The following is an 18,902-nucleotide window of genomic DNA, read 5'->3' on the forward strand; positions in this document are numbered from 1 at the left end:
TTCAGCTTTAAAGTATAAATTGTAACCCTGTGTTACCACACTTAAACCTTTGTAAGACCATAATGGGACCTGCAAAATAAGCCTGTTTTGAGCAACTTTATTGTGAATATTATTTAACCAATGTAACCAATGTAACAAATGAAACCAATGTGACCCAGCAATTGTACAGATTCTAGATTTAAACGAGTATAACTTAAGGAGTAACCTAATGTCACCATAGTGTAACCATTGTTACTACTGGACATGGGATGAATACTGTTTTGAAAAAGTGAATGTAACAGATGAATCTTCGAAATTTCCCAGATTTATTAAGCGTAACCTTAGGAGTCGTTATAAGCACAGTTAGAAATGAGTAAGACAAGATCCCCCTTACAGAGAATGACATGATACATATAGATTCTTACATTGATACCAGTGGATTATCGGATTTAACTATCGAGATTGAATAAATCCGATAATCCACGAGTAACTATGTAAGAATCTGTTTCTCTAATGAATAAAAAAATAATTTTCCTTTTTTGCTAAACTAAAATCCCCTTCGAGTGCCTTCCACTTTCCATAAAGTTGTCAATTTCATTAACACCTGTTAGCATATTTTGATGCATCCAGTGAGCTGAGAAAGGTTATGACCCTTAAACTCATCCAATCATCTTCTGAGATCACTGGCAACCACACGTTGATTAAATTTTTTTATACAATGGGTTCGGAAAGGGATAAATTTCCATAGAATTAGAGAAACACGGTGACAGAATAGCAACAGGAGTACATTCTGATATGCCGTATTCAACCAACGTCGGTATTGAGGATGATACAACTAAATCTAAGGAATCAAATAACTCGTCACATGTACAACAATTACTGACACTGGTATAACAAAACATTTAATAAGGAAAGACTGGAGTCATCTCCTCGTGTAATCCATGTAGCATTGTGACAAGTCACAATTCAAATTGATTTTTTTCATCATCGAGCGGTTAACATTTCAAATAACTTATGATTAGCTAATATAAATGTGTTTTCTACAGTTGGATCAGCATGATTGAATTTTAGAAAATGTTTAGTACTTAACCAAGATGTATATTTTCCATTGTCAAATATGATAATATTAACGGTACCAATTTCACTGCATCATATGCGCATTTTGACAATAATATGTCTTCAGTGATGCTGGAGGCCAAACTATTTGAAACCCGTAACCTAGCTGGTAAAACCGAAAAGGACCAAAATCAAAGCCAAACCCCGACAAGGAATCAAAGTTATACCTCAGCAGCCGGTTGTACGAACGTGACATTAGCCTAATGGGTCATTAAGTCTTCATTAAGCCTTTATGATCCATTAGGCTAATGAAGACTTAATGACTCATTAGACTAATGACACGTTCGTACTACCGGCTGCAGGGAGATACATTCCTTCATTCAAAATTATTTCGAAATTTTATAACAGTAATTTAAATGAAACGTATTTCATGCCAGAACCGAGGTACTGTCTATTGGTTTGGTGATACACTCGAGATCTAACAGTCCATCAGCAGAGGTATCGACACAGTGTGATCAAATAACAAATGTGAATGAGTATTTCCCACTAACTTAATTAAAGTATTTATGTTAACAAAACTAGTTAGATTATGTATATAATAACTCTTCGTATATGAAAACAAGACGAGTTGGTATAAAATCAATTGAAAAAAGTATCCACAACAGCTAATGTGATGTAGATGTACGAATTATAAGTTATTTGTAGGTCCGAAAATTGCAAGAAAAATTTAACAAAATTAATGTACTGAAACGAAAATGCACTGAAAGTGTACTGTAATGCCGTCATTACTTTTGTTTAGCTAACCTAGTTCAAAGGTCAATATGAGGTATAACCATCTATTGTCGCCAATTATCGTCATAATTAATTATTTAATGAATCCGTGGCTATTATCATGTTGAAATTGTAAAAAGTTTCTCCAGTGTCGATGAACGAAATGTTACGCATTGCTCTATGGTAGACTATCGAAAAATTACACGTTGCTTTAATGCAGGCAAACTGTATTTGTCCATAGAATGCACGAATAAATTGATCTAGTTTACGCAGGCGTAAATCAATGATTTGTTTTAAAGCATGAAAACTTATATAAATTATCCGCATTGTGCTTTAATTTTGAACCATGCCTGAACATTTTGTTATTGTTTATTTTTCTTATCCGTGCCCGTTTTTAAATATTATCAGAAATTCCTGTTAATATTTGACTTAGTACCTATATCCCGATATAGTCAGGTAGAATCTCTATCTTATATTAATTGTTTTGCTTGTTTAGTAAATAGCAAAACTATTTACTAGGAACTCTTGAAAATTGATGTTTCACGAACACTTTTCACTAGAGTGATGCATTCTACAACGTAAGCAGAGACCATTAGGAGGTGTACTTCATAGAATGGTATGATAGTTCATGTTAGTTAAGACAGATAGTTTCCAATTAGGAATACACTTCTCTGCGTCCTTGTTTAACCGAAAGTAAACCAGGATTGACCAGTTCGATGTCTGGATGATAATGGGTTTGATAATTTACAATGAATTTGCAATGACAGAACAGATACAAAACACTTCTAAATTTTTAGATTATAGGGACTTCAGCAACTTTGTCTCGAGATAGTCGGTGACTTTGTTAAGTAAAAAGTAAAATAACAAAAATACCGAACTCCGAGGAAAATTCTACACGGAAAGTCCCTAAGCAAATGGCAAAATCAAAAGCTAAAACACATCAAACGAATGGATGACAACTGTCATATTCCTGACTTGGTTCTTTAGTGTAATACACAATTCGTGTTCTGCGGTGCATGTTTGTGAATGAACAGACTCTATCAGTACTAGTTATAATATTTACAAGCCAGGTTTTGTATTTAAGTCATAGGAATTGTTAGATAAGTGTTTTATTGCTTTGGGTATTGTAGGATTAACATATATAAAACTGTTTTATTCCAAAATGGTTTAATCCTCCATTTTCTACATAAGAAAATGCCTGTACCAAGTCAGGAATATGACAGTTGTTATCCATTCGTTTGATCTCTTTGAGCTTTTGATATTGCCATTTGATTAGGCACTTTCCGTTTTGAATTTTCCTCGGAGTTTAGTATTTTTCTGGTTGTACATTTTACACTTGTGCATCATCTTATCAATGTTATTGAATGTATTGGGCCAGTAATGTACAACACATTACATGCTGCTCACGATGATCTAACAAGATACAACACGGCGGCTTCTTTCTTCGGCACTTGCACAAGTGGCAGATTGTGAGGCCTTAAAAGATATCAATACATGTATCAACATTTGTATCATTTAAACGGTTCAGATATTAATTTTATTCGTTTAAGTGAGAACAATTACTCGCTAATCTGCATGATCAAAAGGCAATATAAATCGCTAAAGGGAGATTTAAATACCATGATAAAATATGCATAAATTATTATAGAACATTTGCTGGATTGGTAATAATATTGTGTGATCTACAGCCAGATCACTTTTGGAAATATGGATGCTGATCATGATTTAAGGAAAGCTCCTTAGCATTGTTCATGTTGTTCAAATATATTTTTAAAATCCATATCCCATTGATTTTTAACAGGATTTTGTTTTAAAATGCAAAGACATAACTTTTTATTTGAAGAAAATCCGTATGCTAAGAACAGATTACATGATGTACAAAACATGAAGATTGAAGAAACATTACAGTCATCTTGGTTAAATTTTTACAAATTCTACATGTTCTATTTAACGCTTTCTATATAACTTTAAAAAACTGGTTCACCTTCTCCTCTTGTTTGTGTCTTTCCTTCATTAGGATTTTCGTAATCGGTTGTTTATAATCAAATTTTATGTTTTTGGAAGCATTATATACTCGACAAGTACTTCGACTTTTGTCTGCTCTTTAGTCGGGTTTGTTGTCACTTTGACATATTCCCCATTTCCATTCTCAATTTTAATATCTTTGCCGAAACATTTAAGACAATCTATAGTTTCACCAAATGTACGTACACGTCACATAAAAACACTAACGACCTTTATCTGATCGTCACTTTAATTTAATTGCATTTTATATGCATCATGATAATTTTTCTTTGTGTCTATATATGTGTATAACTATATAAAACAATGAAGTACAAACTATTGCCAGGTTTTATTGTTTCGTTTAAATGGAAATAAAGAATCACAAGTATAAACTTATGTTGGAATAATGTTGATAACATTGTTACATTGTGATTCATTACCTAGTTTACATATTAGGAATACATATTTAAAGCAATTCATATAAACGAACGGTGACCTATAATTGATTTTATACTCGTCAAATGAACTCATGTGAATAATGTATCATTGGCAATATACCACATCTCATTATTTTGTATATTATAAGATTAAACTAACATACTTTTGCATTAGACCAAAGTTAGGAAGTAATAAATTTGAGGAATATTCACCAAAGTCATTTTTTTTAAATTTTCGCTAGTTAAAAGTTCGGTTTGAAAGCTACTACTGGTAAGGAAAGTGAGGAGGATAGTGAGTTTTGTAAAACTGTTCATTCATGAAATTTCTATTCAACTTCTCATATAAATATTACATATATGTAGCAATTTGTTTAAAAAAAGGCTCGTATAAACCCTTTTAGACCACATGATAACATATTTCAACTTCTGAATATCCTTTATGCTATTCGTGTTTTCAAGCATCTTTAATTTCAAGAACATTATATAAAGTACTTACAATAATAGTTGGTTCAATTGATTTTATGCACAATGACTGACACTTCCATTGATAAAACAAGTTATGACACAATTTCTATTCATATCTTAAATAGCTCTTACATGTGCAGCTGGCCTATTCTTTTAATAATTTAGAGTTATTTCTGTTTGTGTTTCATTTTATTGATAAAACATTTAACAGTGAAGCAAAATGTTAAGTATTGTTTTATTCTTACGTGTTTAAATTGAAATAAAACAAAAGAAGATAATGAGGAAATACCCATTTCACATTTGAACGAAATCCTATTTTACAAGAGGGCTGGTATGTAATTCCTTGAGTATATTGTTGATAACATTATCATATTAGAAGAATATTTAATATGTGTATACTAATAAATTCAGCCTAAAAGTACGTTACATAATCATACTTGATGAAGCCAAGTTAAAAGATATTTCGTATTTAAAACCAACTGAATGATTCGAAGTCTGTTTTATCAATAATGAATGCAATGGCTATCACCATGGTTTACTATACAATTATATAGTTTATGTTTGATATATTTGTGGAAATCTAAAATACCTTGTTTTAAATATACGCATGTATAGACTTCTTGTTAGCACATTCCAAATGTTTTGTATGCACCTATCATTCAGTAAGAACTCACATTTTTGGTCATGCTTGTAAATACACCTGTCCTATTTCTTTAATAAAGAGCTATATCTGATTTAGTTTTGATCCCATTTATAATCGTTGTCTGTATACTTTATTTTATTTGTAAAACAACAAACAATGTAGCAATGGCCTAAGTATTGTACGGGTGTTATTTTTAAGATAAAAAGGAAAACGAAACAAAATAGGATTTCCTCACTAAACAGGATGGCAGGTATATGCAAACTTGAGTTAAATGTGTCTAACACTGTCGTATTATCAGCAGTTTAAGTACCCAAAAGTTAATAAATTGAGATTAAAAGTAATTTCTATAAACATATACTTTATTAGTCAAATTTAAAAGATCTTTTTCATTGAAAAAAACAAAGTTAAAATATTACCGCCTTTAAACAGAACTATGCATATGATATTCGGAGAATCAGACAGTAGGATGGATAGTGTCTTTGGTAAAACTGTCAATTAATGTGAATCCTATAATACTTTTTAATTATTACATATATGAGACAATCTTTACAACTTGTTTTGAAAAATCAGGCTGGAATAAGTCTCTTTCGTTCACATATCATCATATTTCAATTCCTTAATATCAAATTAAAGTTTTGTTACAATTTCTTTTCACATCTTAATTATCTCTTATGTATGGATCTGGCCCATTTTTTTCTTACAGCTAATTCTGATCGTGATAAAACAATATACAATGAAAAAAAATACTAATTATTGTATAAGTATTATTCATGCGTTTAAATGGAAATAAAGAGGAATAAAGATTTTGCAGAAATACCCATTTCACATTATAAAGAGTAAAATAACTGAAAGGGAAATTCAAAACGGAAAGTCCTTTATAAAATGGCAAAATCAAAAGCTCAAACACATCTAACGAATGGAAAACAACTGTCATACAGTGTAGTCCTGACTTGGTAAAGGCTTTTTCCTATTTAGAAAATGTTGGATTAGACCTGGTTTTATAGCTAACTTAAGTCTCTCACTTGTATGACAGTTGCATTGAATTCCATTATATTGACAACATTGTGTGAGAAAAACAAACAGACATAATAAGTCAAAACGTAAAACAATAAACTACAAACTATTGTCTAGGTGTCATTGTTTCGTTTAAATGGAAATGCAAGATGGCAGGTATGAACTAATTCTAAGAGAGTGTTAATAATATTGTTACAATATCATTAATTTCATAATTTACATAATAGTAGAAAATTAATAGTAATTTATATGAACAAACGGCGACCTACCATAGCTTTTATACTCACATTTGAACTCTAATTAAAATATTTTTCACATTGGCAACATGCTACATCTCATTATTTTGTATAATAAATTTGTTGTAAGATTAAAACTAACAGACATTTGCATTTGGGACATAATCAATTTAAGGGATATTCGCTGAAAAAGTACATTTTTTTCAAATTTTTCGTTTAGTTTAAAATACGATATAAAAGCTATTACAAGCTTTAAACAGAACTAGGCATATGATGTTCAAAGAATCAGAGAGAAGGATGGACAGTGATGTGTTTTAAAACTACAGGCTGAAATAAGCATTTTTCGACCACATGTCCTCATATGTCAATTCGTGAATATTCCGGAAACAATTCGTGTTCTCGAGAAACTTTCATTTCATGCGAATTATACCTGGTACTTACAATCATGTTAGATTAAATAGATTTTAAGAATAATGACTGGCATTTCCATAGGTAGAACGACTTAAAGTTATGTTACTATTTCTATTCATAGCTCTGACGTGTGCACCTGGTCTATTCGTTTTATGTAGAGCTTTTCTGATCTTGATTCATTCTTTTGATAAAACAATAAACAACAATGACAATTCTAAAGTATTGCATATGTGTTATTCGTGCGTTTAAATGGAAATAGAAACAAAAGAATGTTGGCGGAAATACCCATTTTACATTTTAACGTCAACATACTTCACAAAATGGTAGATATATAATTACTTGAGCATCAGTAGGACAACCGGATGTGCCTTTTAGGCCAAAATGTGATTCGGTGGCGCTCAGTAGTCCTACGCGCAAAATTGGACTATTTTGCGTCGGCCGACGTCAACTGAAAAATGGCGCGCTTTTGTTATTTTTTTTTCATTCGTTCACGAGAAAGTAATTACGGTAAATACTATTGATTGTAAGCACTTCTTCATGAGAAAATTATATGACGTTACATATTATTTTCATTTCCATACATTGAAATAACGGGAAATCTTATTTTTTATATCTGAACGTAGAATTTCGGATTTTGATTTTCTGCACTGGAGAATTAAATGGCGATATTTAAAATGGGTACAAAAATAAATACATATCCTTCGATTTTCTTAATTTTCTTACATCCTATTCTCGCTTGTATTTGGAATCGATATTCGAAAAGACCAGGAGTGTTCAAGCCAGGGCAAAAATTTGTACCCATTTTGAAGTAGGGATCTCATTTTTTACAAGTTTTTTTTTTCAAGTTTTTACATAGTTTGTGTCGTAGATTTAGAAATTGTGAGCGTTTTAGTATAAATATGAAATATTCACTACGCTGTAGTGAAATTGGCGAATCAGTGGTACCAATATTCCTTGAAATAAAACAATATGTAATGATATATTTTAATTTTTGAATTTTCATTCGAGAAATAGTTATGATTTTATTTAACTTTTCTCGATAACGTTACGGCTTGGTTTCAATAATTAGCAAATTCGAAAAAATGGTCGCCTAAACTTTTTTTTATACATTTCTGTAATCATCCTGGGTATACATGGTATGTTATTTTAAAAAGTTATACAGTTCTATCGAGTGGAAATTGAGAAAAAATATATTGATTGTGAGGGTACCTGGTTTTTTCCCTTTTTTTTTCTTTTTTTGTAAATTTTACGCCTCGAATTTTCTTCATAATTTAATTTTATGTTCTATAATTATATATAAATCATATCTGATGTAAAATTTGGATAATTCTATCGAGCAGAAAAAATGTAATGACAATATGCATTTTGGGTCCATACCAGTCACAACGCAAGAAAGCGGCGTCAAGCGGATATCATATACTAGACTACTATTATATTCCAGCTGTAACTATTTTGTTCTAAAAATAAGTTTATTTTAACAATATGCAAACTATTGCTTTTTTTTCTATTCAAATTATTATATTAAATCGGTACCCTTTAATCAAACCGGAATTATTTGGTATTCGTACCGCAAGAGAACTGCATTGTACATTAAGTTCCTTCCTTTCCGGCAAAACAAAACAAAATGTTGGTGGCTGTATCTGAGCGATGATCTTAATCAAAACGCCAATCAATCGCACTATCCTGAACTTCCTCAGTAAAAAGAACGCTACACGTAATATTATCAAGAGCGTTCTTGTCAGTCATTTTATCTGCTGATTGTTCTTCAAACTTGTTGTAATATAAAATCAGCTCTCATTTTTTCTTTATCTTTTTCATGTTTTAACACGTTTACACTGAGAATTCGGGTTGACACATAATTGTTTGAAAGTTTACGACTTATTAAAAATCTAAGCGTACAGTAAAAGATAATTGGAAACCTTTTGAAATAATATTTTGTATATATAAATCATAAAAAATACATAGATTTAAAATGAGCGTTCAGTTGAATGGGGAAGATTTTCCACCCCTTATTGACCCAGTTGACAAAATGGGCATCCAAAAATCTCTTAATAATTTTCAGTTCTGTGGCAAAAAGTTATATAAATATTTTGGTACTAAACTAGCTGTTAAAGCAAATACTTCAAATGCCAAAACTGAAGCTAAAGTAAATACTCCAAATGCTAAAACAGAAACAAACAGGTCAAAACAAACTTTGAGACAAAAGGCTAAAAGTCATACATCTCCAGTATGTCCTGTTTCTAATATTGGTAGCAGCCCAAAATATGTAACCACAATCAACCACAACTATTGTCATACTGTCGCTGACTTTTACACACTTTCTACAAAACATTTCTTTGATTTATTATCTATCCCTGACAAAAAAGAAAACTGTTTTAATGATACTATACCTGTGCCAGGAGAGAGAAAGTACTCAAGAAAAGAAGAATATAATTCAAGCAAATTATAGTAACAGACTCCATAATACAAATTATATGAGAACAAGTCTTCATATCCAAGCTTTTGGTAAATCTCTCGTATACAATACATTCCATAAACCTGTATCAATAACAAGCCTTGAATAATTTGTTGAAAAACACACTGATATTAAGAAAAAACAACAACATTTTAGGTTAAAAAATGGTCTTACTTTATCAACCATGAAGCCAGTGATATGTGAAGATGGTCTGAAAATAGATTTATTTCAACCTGGATTGGGGGTGTTAAAGGTTCAAATTTTCATCCTCAAAAAAATTGGGTCCATGCAGAATATGCAAAAAACACAGCAATTATTCATATCGCCACTTGCCAAAAAATGATCAAATTATATTCAACAAAAATATGGACTTAATGATAATGACTGCATTTGCAAGACTTGTTTTCTCACGTCATAGAGAGCAGCCAGTTGCAAGAGAAATGAGCAAGATGTACCAATGATTAAAAAGAAAAAGGTACCGTGTACATTACATTCTCTAGAGTTGTGCTCCCCTGACATTTCTCATGTTCGTCCCTCGCCCATTTCCTTGGATAAAATAAATTCTGTTTTTGACACAAATGTGTCTGATTATGAAGGATTGGAGATTATTTTATGCGATTCCCATTTTATGAAGGCTATGGTGTTTGAATCCTCGCATGACAAATGCAAAATCTGTAACTCTGTTATAAAGAGAAAATACAAATTGAGGTTTGACAAGATTGACAAATTAATGTACTACTTCCAAGACAAAAATATGACTTATGTTGATTGATCTAAAAATTCAGAAATATGCAAACAATGTTTTTCTTCTATTACAAACTTTTTTGATAGTGATGCTTTTGTTGAGATATTGAGCCGTGAAAAGGTCACAGACATATTGACAAAAGCCTGTAACAGTTCCCTTCCAATCCATTTTGATAATAATAGTACTAAATGTTTTGTAAAACTTGTTTTTATGATTTGCAATGATCTTCTGGAAAGAAAGGCACTTCTTATTTCAGACATTGTGCAGTGTTATTAAGATTTTGGGGGAATTTTGTCTCAGATCAGTTTAGAAACCGTTTATTATGTAACAAATTAAACACATTATTAGGTGATTTCATCAATTGTAAATATGACCGACAAGGTACTATAGTACAAATGAAAGAACTTAATAGTGTTTCCTGTATTATTGATTCATTAGCTGAATTAAAGAAATTTAAAATTTGTACTTCACATGATGGAAATACACTTAAAGAAAAAGTACAAACTGATGATGAAAATGTTTTGAAAAATGCAGCAGAAATTATCAAATTAAAAATACAAGCTTCTTGTAAAAATATTCAAAATAGTTCAAACAGATTTGTCAAATTTTAAATTCCACAACTTCATAGAAAATACTATTGACCAAGTATTGTGGAATTTCGTGTGTGCCTTAATAGGACAAGAAACAGAAGTACAGCTTCCCTTTGGGGAGATTTCAATAAGTGATGAATCTGTTCAGTTTTCTAAAATTTTCAATATTTGTTGTTGTTAAATCTACAACAGAGATTCTAAATGTAACAATTGTCAAATGTTAATAGCTGACATCATTGACAAGTTTACTAATTCCTCTACTGATTGGTTTAACCTTTTAAATAAATTTGGTATATGTGTTTGTAAGCAGACTTATGAGAGATATCAAACTCATATTGTTGAAGAAAGGAAATCCAATTCAATAATTTCCTCAAACTGTCAGTTTCAAATAGCATCTGTAGATAATATTAACAAAAGATCTTCTTATTCTGCTGTTAAGTCTACAGATGCACATCGTGGTTTTGATGGAACGTCAATTCAATTAGTTATATCAAAGCCTTCCGATAAAATTATTGTCCGAGGAAAAGCAACAGTATTTAAAAGGAAATATATATTTGTATTGTAAAGATGAGTATCGTTCCATCAATTTATTTCATGATAATTATTCTAAAGTTATTTCCCTTTACAAATCAATTGTTATTTTAATGAGTTATGGTTACTTACCTCTGAAAGAGATAATGATGGTATATGCACTTCTGATATTGAAAATATTATGGAAAACTGCCTGACAAATACAGTAATGGATCAATCTCTGAGAGAAATACTACCAGATCCTTATTTTTTAAGTGATGAATACTTTTCTAAAGTTTCAAAATTTTCTCCAGATGAGCACATTAACCATGAATTGTTTTTTATTATACCAGAAGAGAGGCAGATTTAGTAGATATAGCTGAATCATTTGCTACAGGTTGCTGCATTTATATCTATGAAATAAACACAAATAATCCTTTAAACCCAAATTACTTACACCTTAAGAAGAAAATAAATCCCATGTGTTTAATTATCCATTCTTTCCACATTATGGAGGTTGATGGAAAATACTGTCCTTTAATAAATCATAAGTCATACTTTGAGAGTGGTATTTTCCTCATGTCAAAGAATATAACTGATGTTTCAGTTTTCAGAAAGTATAATGGTTTTCATAAAAAAATCGTCAAGTATTTCAGCCATTTGCACTGAAGTAATGAAAGATTCTGAATTTCAGCAATTTGCTCGAAACAGAAAAAGAAAATCAGAAGATCTTCATCTCAAATTTATTAAGAAAATTTTGTTAATAAAGTTAATGAAGATGATTTTGAAAAATCAGAAACTGAAATTACAGTTGCCCAAAACTTTGCTACTACTGTTTTTGAATACTGTTTTTGTAAACTGCCCTGTCCAAATAGCCATTCACAATCCCCTGGTATTCAAGATTTCATAAGTAAAAAAACTAACAATACTCTAATTAAAAAATCTGAGGTAAAATATCTGTCCTTGTCAGACGAACAATGTGACAATAAAGATACAGTCAAACATTTATTACAGATACTACATCAAAATTTAAATGTCGGTCACGATATCAACCATTTAGTTGTTGTTGGTGATGGAAAGACCTATGACCTCTAAGTAAAGCTCAAAGGGGAATATGGATTGGAACTTGATTGGGTCCTCCCTTTTCCAGGCGACCGGCACATACTAGAAAATTATCAGAGGATGCTTATAAAGTTGTATCTTGATGCTGGTCTCAAAGATTTCATTGAAACTTACTTTTAAGAAGGATGTAATATATTTAAACATGAATAAGCTTATTTGTTCTATGAAAAATGATCCAGATTTACAATGTATTTCAAACGACAATCATGACAATATACCTTCAATTTTTCAAATGTTGTATATTGTAACTGGATGTGATTATGTATCTTTTTTTAGGGACCATGGTAGAACTTCTTTCTATCAGATATTTTTCAAATATCTAAATTTTATTACTTCCAATAATATTGTAAAGGGGTGGTTGGGAATATTAAGTGATAGTGATAACACAGAAAGTGCAGGATTTCTTGTTTTTTTACGTTTGGTTGGGTGTGAATATTGGAGAAAATGGTCCTCTGCCTTCTTAAAGGATAGGATCGAATCTCCTCATTATTTATTTCAATCTGTTTTTGTAGAAACATTAAGCCCGTTAGAAAAACACTTTATTTGGCTTTCAAAAATTAGAGATGCAGTATAATGTCGTGTTCCATCTGAAGAATTTTTCCTGCCATCAAATGATGCGTTATTTTTACACTGGAAAAGATCTTGTTGGGTTAAACTTGTATGGCAGCAAGCTTATCAAAATTTTGTGCATTATCCGATGTTGAATGACCATGGTTGGAAGATTGAAAAAAAATGTATTAAGCATAGTTTGGGACTCTGAAGAAAATTTAGAAAAAATATCAAACAATATAAAACTATGGACAGCTGGGTGTGGGTGTTTTAAATCTAATGGTAGTGGCAATCAGTGTAGATGTAGAAAGCAACGAAAGTCATGCGGTCCTGGATGTAGATGTGGAAAGTCTTGTTTAAATTCAAATGGCCCCACAATGTTACTTTCAGATGATGCAAATATCCAACAACCCAACGAGAAAACCCAAGTTGAACACCTTTACGACTCTGAATCAGACACTGACTCTGATAATATAACATTTGATGACATTTTTCTTAAATTTGAGAAAATTGGCATAAATTTAGTTGAACTGGATGAATCAGATTTACAAACTGTCATCACAGATTTCAATACACTTTTTTTGAATAATTTCTTTCAAATAATGATTATTTTTACAAAAACACTTTTAGTTCCAAATATCACATATCACATGTATCAGCAAAACATCTTTCAGTAGGTTGTAGCTATACACTTGAATCCATCTGTTTTCACATTCTGAAAGCAGAATGTTCCAATATTATTATTGGTGAGAATGATTTTATTTACATAATAGTTCAGACTTAACTGGTAAATAACAATATCTGTTGTATGAGCATTATGAAGAAAAAAAAGGTTGATGAATGGGTTAATTTGACCAAGTCCAAGTCACACCTCCAGGCGGTATCAACTGGAAACTCTTTACTCAGTAAAATGGCCAACGTGACAGGGCCAAACTTAATTTATATATTTCATGTGGGCTATGTTCTCAAATATTTTGTGTGCTTCATCTCAATACTTTTTCTTACAGTTTATGTGCTTTATGTTGACAGTTTTCTCAAGTAGTGTTTGGGCTTCATGTTGACAGTTTTTTTAAATAGTTTATGTGCCTCATGTTGACATTTTTTTTTCAAATAGTTTATGTGCTTCATGATAACATTTTTCTCATGTACTATATGTGCATCATGTTGACAATTTCTCAAATAGTATGTTTGCCTTAGTTTTTTTCAAATAGTTTATGTGCTTCATGTTGACAGTTTTCTGAAATACTATATGTGCTTCATGGTGACAGTTTTCTCAAGTCCTATGTTGAGTCAGTGCTTGAAGGAATTAAATTTCTAAATCACAGAGCAAAATGTGAGAATCAATATATTATCATTTACAGGATATTTATGCTACTTACTTTTCATGTGTTTCAATCCCAAAATAATTCTTTTTTGCACAACTTTTTTCTGAATAAAAACAAATGTTATCTGCTTGATGAAAGTTTTAACATATATACATTTTAATAGATGTGTATATCAAAAAAACATAGTTGGGAACATTAACTTACAATTACCACAATCTGAAATCTGTTTCTTGATCAATTTCAATCAATGTTCAGAATAAGTCCAAGTTCTTGACTGCACATTAATGACTTAAACTTCTGTTAAATATAAAACTTCCTGATGATTTAAAGAATAGAAAATAGTCTCAAGGGCTAGATGGATAGTCTGTTCAAGATGAGAATATAAAAAATATTAACATCTAATTATTTATTCTTGATATAAAAAAAATAAACATCTTTCAACTGATTTTTATAGTTCTTTCTTATGTTGTACTGTTACACCACTGTCCCAGGTTAGGGGGAGGGTTGGGATCCCGCTAACATGTTTAACCCCGCCACATTCTGTATGTATGTGCATGTCCCAAGTCAGGAGCCTGTAATTCAGTGGTTGTCGTTTGTTAATGTGTTACATATTTGTTTTTCGTTCATTTTTTGTACATAAATTAGGCCGTAAGTTTTCTCGTTTGAATTGTTTTACATTGTCATTTCGGGGCCTTTTATAGCTGACTGTGTGGTATGGGCTTTGCTCATTGTTGAAGGCCGTATGGTGACCTATAGTTGGTAATTTCTGTGTCATTTGGTCTCTTGTGGAGAGTTGTCTGATTGGCAATCATACCACATCTTCTTTTTTATATATAGTGTATGCAAAAACATTTTGTTGAAGTTGAAAACAATATAATACTCTTATATTACTCATTTTAAATATTTTGATATTGTAAGAGTTATTTCCCCTTGACATTAAATCTGACATGCAATCTTTGTGGACATTGGTTGTGTGTTTTAACATCATTTTGTAATAATTTAAATTTCCCTGATATACATGTTAAAATAATGTAATATTCTTAAAGTACTTATTTTAAATATTTTGATATTGTAAGAGTTATTTCCCCTTTACCTGAAATCTGACACATTTCTCAAGGACATAGGTAAAATGTTTTAACCTCGTTCTTTATTACTTAAAATTTTCCCTGATATACATGTTAAAAATAATGCGTCTAATTTCTAACATATCTTTAATGAGGTGAAAATTTGATAAAATTATACATTTCAAAAACTTTACATGCACAAGAAATGTATGTACGTGTGTAAGAAATCTATCTGTCATTGCTTTGGTCTGAAACAAGAAAATTATTACAACATAGCTTTCTTTATCTTTTTTTACTTTGTATTTTGTGGAAAAGTACACAATCAGCACTTGTTAAGACTCTAATCAGTTAATGACCATTTTAAAATTCTAAAATTTTAGCAGCATAGATAATTAGTAAACATAATTTGTGAAACATACAATGATAATACTATTTTGAACTTCATTTCCCTATCTTTTAAATATCTGTTTAGCCTTTAACATATTTAAATTTATAACAATTAATATGAAAAAAGCTGTATTATTGGAAATATAAATCTTTATCAAGGTTTTATAAATTTTAAAAAGCTCACAATCTGCCTATTCTATACAAAATATTAACATTATCAAATATTTCCTGTTTTTCACTATCTTTCGTAATTCTCTGCCCATAATTCTTAAATATTCCATGTATCGTATGTGCTTCAAGATATATATCTTTTGATTTCATCAAAACACATTGTAATACTTGCCGCTAAACGCTGTACAATTTGAAATAATAACTTCAGCTGCAAAACATTAAAAATAAAATGAATGGAGATGTATCATAAGTTTGTTAGAAAGGTACTAGAAATGGATATATATTTTTACTAGAAAAGAAAGAAACTTTCAAACCACAATCCGTAAGTAAGTTTTTTATGATAAAAAAAAATGCTTGTAAAAGTATTCCTGATGTAAAGGGCACGTGACAATTTTCAGTACACATCCACATGCCCTTTGGTCTCTGAAACAAAGTTATCTCATTGGCAATCATGCCACATGTACTCATTTTAATATTATAAAATATTTGGTAGACATTTGACAAATTTGAATGAAAAATTCTTACTATATTCTAATAAGCGCAATGTGTGGGAGAGTACTTATACATCCCAGTTCCTTATATGAAATGACTCTTTTTACGCAATTGCAACATATTTTGTAACAATTAATATGAAATAAGATATACCAATTTCATGATGTATCCTGTACCGCAATTGAGATAACCTTAGGATCATGAGGATCAGGATCAGGATTTTAATATAATAAAACTATTTGAAAACCATGACAACAAATTATAGCTGATTGATCATTATCTTAATCAGATCTTTGTACAGAGACAAAGTGTACATTTGTTTTGTGTAATTTTGTGCGTATCTGAATATTAATCGACAATGGTTAGATGGTACGAAGTTAGCAATGCTAATGATACGACTTTGCAGTGGTACCTGAACTTATAGTCGGTATGACCTGACCGCATGTGCATTTTAATTTTACTCACTTTGGTCAGTATTTGATGTTTTTCTTCCGAGACTTACGAAACGTCCTTTTATCTTAGTGCCATGTGTCTGTAAAAATGTCAACTATTTGGAAAACGGATGTCCTGTGAATTGCGTTATCACCGGAGTCAAGGGCGGATAGCTTGAGTTGGAATCCGAATTTTATTTTCTTTCGTGTTGGTTGTTAATGAATAAAAAAGAAATGAATGGGATTTCCTGCTTCAAATCTTTTACACCTCAAATCACTTTTTTTGTGCCGTCTAATTTTTCATGAACGCATTTTTATTTGTAAAGTATTTTAGCTAAAAATCTAAAATAAGCCTTTACCTTTTAAGTTGTCATGTATACTTAAAGCATCAAATTATGACATGAATTTAACTTATCAGCCTGAAATGCAAAAGTCAACGTCAAGCTCTGGCCGTCGTTACGTGTTGACAACGGCGTCTAGTGATCCGTATCATTGAGCACCGAAATTCTTACTCAGACGCTTAAGAAACTGAATGGGTCTATCAATACCCATGCTACGTCAATCTTTAAAGACCCAAATGTTGCAAAACACTTGTCCTACCTCCATGACAAATATTTTGTTGTCCACGCAGATACAGTCCCAAACAACAGCGTTTTTGTGTGTAAATCACATTACATAAACTGCTTGATAAATGAATTAGGTATTGACAATTCACTTGGAAACTCAACATATACCACTACGACACTTACTAAAGAGGAAATCCTGGATAACCATATGTCTGTTCTATGTTCCTTTGGAATTTCAACCAAAGATGAAGAACTAACCATTCTAAAGGTGGCATGAATCAGATGTGGATACTGAAAAATTCCAAAGATCTTTTAGAGTACATACAATCTAAAACTCTTTCATCTTGTAATAGTATTAAAATATTTGACTTTTCTACACTTTACACAAGTATTCCCCATTCCAAACTAAAAGACAAATTGAAAGAGTTGGTATTGCTTTGTTTCATAAAAAAGAATGGCCAACGCAGATACAAGTATCTTGTCTTATGGAGGGATAAATCCTGCTTTGTAAAAATTCACTCAGATTTAAGCAAAACATTCTATGAAACTGACATTATCAAGATTTTTGATTTCTTGATTGACAACATATTTGTTATGTTTGGGGGACGTAATTTTCAACAAACTATCGGCATTCCCATGGAAAACCAACTGTGCCCCTCTTCTTGCCGACTTGTTCCTTTATTCTTATGAGGATGACTTCATACAGGAACTTCTTAAGAAGAAAAAAAAAAACAAGTTAGCAGTATCGTTTAACTTTACTTTCCGCTATATAGATGATGTTCTTTAACTCAATAATTCAAAATTTGGTGACTATGTTGAATGCATCTATCCCATCGAATTAGAGATTAAGGATACAACAGATACAGCTAAGTCTGCCTCATATCTTGACTTACATCTAGAAGTTGTCAATAAGGGTCTGTTGTAAACAAAACTTTACGACAAAAAAGATGATTTCAGCTTCCCAATTGTGAACTTTCCTTTCTATGTAGCAACATTCCAGCAGCGCCTGCATACGGAGTATATATCTCCCAATTGATACGATATTCCCGAGCTTGTATTTCCTATCATGATTTCCTTGATATAGGGTTACTGCTCACAAGGAAGCTATTAAACCAAGAGTTCCAAATGGTGAAGTTAAAATCATCCCTTTGTAAATTTTACGGTCGCAATCACGAGTTGGTTGACCGTTATGGAATATCCGTTTCACAGATGATAGCGGATATGTTCCAGATGTCGTAACTACAATCCCGTTCCCTTTTCACGAATATGATCTACCGAACTAGACTTGTTACCGGTTTTGTATTAACATGATCAATAAGACTGGTGCCACATGTGGAGCAGGATCTGCTTACCCTTCCGGAGCACCTGAGATCACCCCAGTTTTTGGTGGGGTTCGTGTTACTTAGTCTTTATTTTTCTATGTTGTGTTTTGTGCACTATTGTTTGTCAGTTTGTCTTTTTCTTGTTTAGCCATGTCGT

The sequence above is a fragment of the Mytilus californianus genome, unplaced genomic scaffold (genome assembly GCF_021869535.1).
Source record: "Mytilus californianus isolate M0D057914Y unplaced genomic scaffold, xbMytCali1.0.p SCAF_9, whole genome shotgun sequence".
NCBI lineage: Eukaryota > Metazoa > Mollusca > Bivalvia > Mytilida > Mytilidae > Mytilus > Mytilus californianus.